The sequence below is a fragment of the Glossina fuscipes genome, unplaced genomic scaffold, assembly GCF_014805625.2.
Source record: "Glossina fuscipes isolate IAEA_lab_2018 unplaced genomic scaffold, Yale_Gfus_2 111, whole genome shotgun sequence".
NCBI lineage: Eukaryota > Metazoa > Arthropoda > Insecta > Diptera > Glossinidae > Glossina > Glossina fuscipes.
The window spans coordinates 1,247,007-1,252,683 of record NW_023998454.1 but is presented as its reverse complement, the minus strand read 5'-3'; positions in this window follow the sequence as shown (position 1 = coordinate 1,252,683).

The window sequence follows — 5,677 nt, the reverse complement described above, 5'->3', positions numbered from 1 at the left end:
TCTCGTGGAAAGTTATAGTTATCGTAAATTTCCCGCTTTTCCGCTTTTCCGCTTTTCACTTAATTCGATTTCATGTTCTCTGATATTTTATAACTGTATATATAAATAAGCATATTACAAATACGTGTACATATGAATGCGTAAACTAAATATTACAATTAGAAGAAAAAAGCAAAAATAAAAAACCCTTCTTCCTTACAAAATTTCTTCCATTAATTTTAAGTGCAAATTAAAATCTATTGTAAAAAAAAATAAACAATTCTAATCAAACGAACTCGTAAAAACTCCCCTTAAAATGAAACACAGCCAAGAGACAACAAAAGCAACAACAACACAAGGTGTTATTCATATCAAATAATTAAAACAAAGCGAACATTTCTTCTAGGTTTTCTTACGACAAAACATGATTCACACTTTTCTCTCTCAGTATGTGTCTATCTTTAAATTATGTTTTAATTTAAAAAACAAAAGAAACAAAAAACACTAAGAATTAATTATAAACGAAAGAGAAACGATTAAATCGAATTTATATTTACGATAGTCTGGATTTTTAAAATTAAGTGTTCAATCATGTAAGTTATCCTACATTTAAGAAAAATGCTAAAGACAACATTTTTAATAATTTACTTGCATTTACTTATCATTGCTCTCTGTTAAGTTTCTTTTTTCTTTTATTAAAATTAAAGCGAATAATAAAACAATCTAATATGTAATAAAAATGATATTTCAATCTCTTTCTCTCTCGCTAGCTATTTCTAATATGCTAAGTATTTCTCTGTTCACCATAAGCTGAGGAAGGAAAAGCATGGAAAAATCACTGATTGGAGCTAATCGGTTGTTTTCTTGCTATATTTAAGTCCATGAGGCAAAGTTTTTCGTTTCTTCCTACAGGAGTTTAAAGCTTTTGATTCTTGCAGAAATTTTGTATAAAAACCAATTTATTTGCTTTGCGTAACCATTGTTTTGATAGTCGTCAGTCTATGATGGTCTGGAATATTTCTGCAACACGTCGCAGACTTTTTATATTGTTTACTTCGTTGTCGTCTTACTCCTTACTCCTTCTTCTCACATAATATATTGTCCGGGCTTAATAGCCTTTGGAAAGTTGATCACCTTTTTTTAGTAAAATTCGCCACCTTTGGCAATCATATCGTTTTGCGAAGAAAGAAGGAAAAATAAGAAGAGGTAAGGGCGATTCATATTAATAAGTTTTAGTCTTCGAATTCTATTGCTACATTGTATTACTTTAACACTAGACTAATCGACGTTTTGTTTATACCTGTCAGTTTGACGGATGATTTTATGAATGGTCACAATCGCAAAATTAAAGAGAGAAAACTGAAATTTGTTACAAAGTTTCCGTAAACAGATAGGAATAGGTAAAAATTTGAAAAATGGGCGTGATTTATTCACAAAAACATTGAAAATGTAAGAAAAAAATAAATCGTGTGTAACTCTCGGTCCCGTGAATATATTTTTGAAAAATTGCTAAGCAAATATTCGCCAGGACCGTCTGCATATTCGGTTCCGATCAGTTTACTAATACCACGATAAGTCATGGCAAAATTTTAATTCCAACTTATTTCCAATGTATTTCCTGTTTATTCTAACCCACATTAGGATTTTCTCCACCTACTTACAATTAAATTTCAAATGAATATTTTCATCATTTCGTCTACTGCTCGCCATCCCATGAAGATACTCTTGAGAAGCTGTAATTCAAATATTCATCAGGATCATCTTCATGTTTAGTACAAAAAGGCTCCGACGTCCACAATTAACGATAAAATCCTACCCACTACGATTTGGCGTTACTTCCGATTTAATTTGTTTTTATAATATATATTAGTTTGCATATTCATTTACGTCACATATTATTACGAAAACCGCGTATTTCATAAAATGAATAGGCGTTAAAATAATTGATTCAGTTGAGAGGATAAATTTGCTATTTACGATAAGTAATAAAAGCAAATGATCACTTTTAATTATTCTTTCACCCTTCATATGTTGATTACTTAAGTTTACTTTCATTTCTTTATCTTTACTTCTCGAATTAGCCATATGAGGGCGGCTTTTTACATGATTGTTATGAGTAGTGTAAGCATAATGAGTAGCAAACGAGGTGAGCAAAGATGCTTCAGTCTTTTAGTAAAGATGAACATTATGAGTAGAATTTATATGTTTTCATACACGTATGGCAATACTTTCCAATCGCTCTTTCTTACTGTTACTGTCTCTCTTATTCTGATTATCATTCGCTTTAGGAAGACAAGAAACGCGAATTTTTGGGCGCGTTTTTCACATTCACTGCTTTGTATACCCTGCATTACTGCTCTGAGTGAAGCTCTTCATGTAATGACATTTGAAAGTAATGTAGGGTGATCGGGAAGTGGTTTGATTCGAATCGTTTTCAATGGTCTTCGTCCTAGAGCCAAAACATGTCGATGTAACAAATTTGATCAATTTGCCTAAAAAACTTCAGGCCTGTAGATTGAGTACAAGAACACAAGAGGGGCGGACTGACAGAAAAATGGTTCAAAAAATGATTTTGAAACAAAAGGGATATTAAATCGAAGATTTCTAAACCGCACCAAACAGAGGCAGTTGCAATTGTAACACGTACTTCATGGGCGCATGACTGTTTACGATTTAATAAGTCTCTCGGCGCAAAATTCTTTTCCTTACGGCTTTATAAGCAATAAGCGTGTACATTACAAACGCGTGTATTATCGATTCTTTTATACTTTGAAAGTGTTTACTAATCTAGCTATACATTCGGCGTCTATGAACAGTTCATTCAAAGTTATTTAGATACCATTGAAAATATGTATTTAGCTGTTTTTTTTTTTCCTACAAAGTGGTTTTCCTTTCTACGAAATTTTATCAGTTAGTTATAATTAAAGTACGCAGAGTATAGTTTAACAAAAAGTTTCCATATTTGCTGTCTACCAATGAAAGCATATACGATGCTGTCATTATTTGGAAATTGTTTTCGTTAGTCTTATTAGAACATTCACATTCCGCCAAATGTTGTTATATTCGCCTATTGTTGTACAGGATGGTATACATATTCGATGTGCGTCAATATATATATATCATATCCGCCCCTCATATATTAATGGAAGCTAGACGCTAGCAAATACAACGCTAAAAAACAACATTTTCTGCAACGCATTCAGTAGCAATAGGCGCAAAATTTGCAATTTATAAGCTTAACACAATATTGTTCTAAACTTTACTGCAGACGTTTACAAGAATCGTTAAAGACTCCAATCCAAAAGTTGGTCTAACTGGCTAACCGATTTGTTCTGAATGATCAAAATACTACATCATTTTTGACAAAAGGTGCTACCTAGCACGTATTTTTTCAATTGAAAAAGTCATTTATTAAAAAAATTTTCTACAATTTTTTCGCTCTTTCTGGCAACATGGCGACACCATGTAAAATTGATTCGGCAGCGATCCAATCATTCGATCTGTTTTCTCAATTTCTTATCACTTGAATACCGCGGCCATGGTGCATCGATCTGGACAAGAGGTAATCAAAAGGCGCTATGCCTGGCGAGTACGTTGGGTACCGCAGAACACCTTATTCGAGCTGCAACACTGTATCCTTGACAGCTCTTGCAACGTTATTGCTAGTATTTTTCGCGACAATACATGGAGTAACAGTTTTATTCGGTTTTAGCACCTTGTAATACCTTAAACCGTCGTGATTCCACTATATGTGCAGCAATACTATATGGCCATGAACTTTCTGCTTTAGTGCCGCGGTGGATAGCTATTCCCGACTAACTCATGATTTTTTGCCCTTGGCATTCTCGTAGTAAGTCGTAGAAGTGGATTTATTTTTAATTTATTTATTTATTAATAAATTTCATTCGATTGCAACGTGCAAGATTGCCAAAATGTTAGCGTTAATATATATTCCAGTCGAAGTCTCTCCAAAATTATTCTCAAAGTTATACGACCGACATAAACAGCTAAACCATCTCCGCGAAACTCTCTAAACTCGGTAAAACTCTGCTCTCATAGCTACAAACAAAATTGTAGACATTTTGGAAGTTTACACATAATAAATAAGATATTTTCGAAAGCGAAATTGATAAAACAAACTACGAAAATGTACAATAAATGAGAATAAGAAAAAAGGAAAAATTTTTATATAAAGTTAATTGAAAGCACAGAGCACCTAAGAAAATATGATTATGAAAAGAAAAACGAAGAGATGGAAGCAAAGGAACATGCTAAGAATTTGTGGTTTTGTTTATTAAGGCAAGAAAATGTCATAAAGAATTGCTGCATACTTCGGAGGAAGCAAACTTTGAAATTTCTTTGAAAAGAACGAATACGCTAAACCGACCGCGACATGCTCAAAGAGAAGAAAGAAAACATAATTTTCGTTGGCATGTCCGTTTATGCCGCTAAGCAAAAATAAATATAAAATTTATTATTATGCAGGCGTGGCCCACTTTAAGGCAGGTCCTTTGCAGCCTGCAGCCCTAGAGATCTCACTTCTCTAAATGTTCTGCTGCCTGAAATTAATTAGAAAGAAGAAAGTCAAGTACCCTTTGGTTCTTATACGCAATATCAAACTAGATGGCAAAAATATCGATCAGTGATCACTGTATATCATTACATATATATTTAAATCAATAACGGTTATAGGTTATATAATAAAGAAGAGTTTGCCTTCCAGTCCGGATGCATTTACGATTTGATCACATACACTTTCACACTTGACTTTTGGTAACTATTCAAAAGGCGAGAAGTTCTAACTTTTGCGAATGTGAGCTGCGCAACAGACCGCTACCTTTGAATATTGCAAGCGAAAGAACAAATGGAAGATAGTCTAAAAACCCTGTAATAGATACAAAAATTGAAAAAGGATCTGTTTAATGCTTATAATAGAAGCAATCATAATCCTTTTCGTATTATTTCGGATGCTAGAGTATAGAGCGGTGGGCATGGCCGTCAATAAAGCGCAGTCAGCTTTAATAAAACATTTGTTAACTTTATCTTTTGTTGACCATAGGATCTGGAGAGGTGTATTTGGTTTTTATAGACTGTTTCTGCGTTTACTATACCATTGTTGGCTGGTTGCGGAGCAACAGGAACAATCCCAGCTAGTATACTACATTGTCCGTCGTTAAGTAGAGCAACATAGCGTAAAGTTAGAAGTAATGGATTCTAGCGATTACATTGACCTGATGACGACATAGTGATGGTGCTAGATGTACAGATTACTTTTCTTGCTCCTACTTGCGGATGACGCCTGCGAGCATATAATATTGTCTTGGAACGTGGCCTGTCTGTCTGTGTGATAATTACAACCACCATCTTGTTATAATAACTTCGTTTTTGACAGAGTTTATAAAATGAAAGCAAAGCTGACGTGTCGTTGCTTGTGTCATACTATGCCTACTGCGTGTCACTTTTTACATAGGCTTTCCCAACACCTACTTGCCTGCACACCAATCTAACTGTCTATTTTAAGATTTGTTTTCTTTTTTAAGTGTATCCTGGAGTCGCTACTACTCACATTGTAGCTTGTGTACTATGAAAGAATGCTTTTCCATATAAGAAGATATTTGTAATGCCTAATGTTGAAGTCCCTACTTGTTAAAAGTTGTAAAAAGTCTTACAAGACTGCAAAAGAAGGAAACCCCTAACG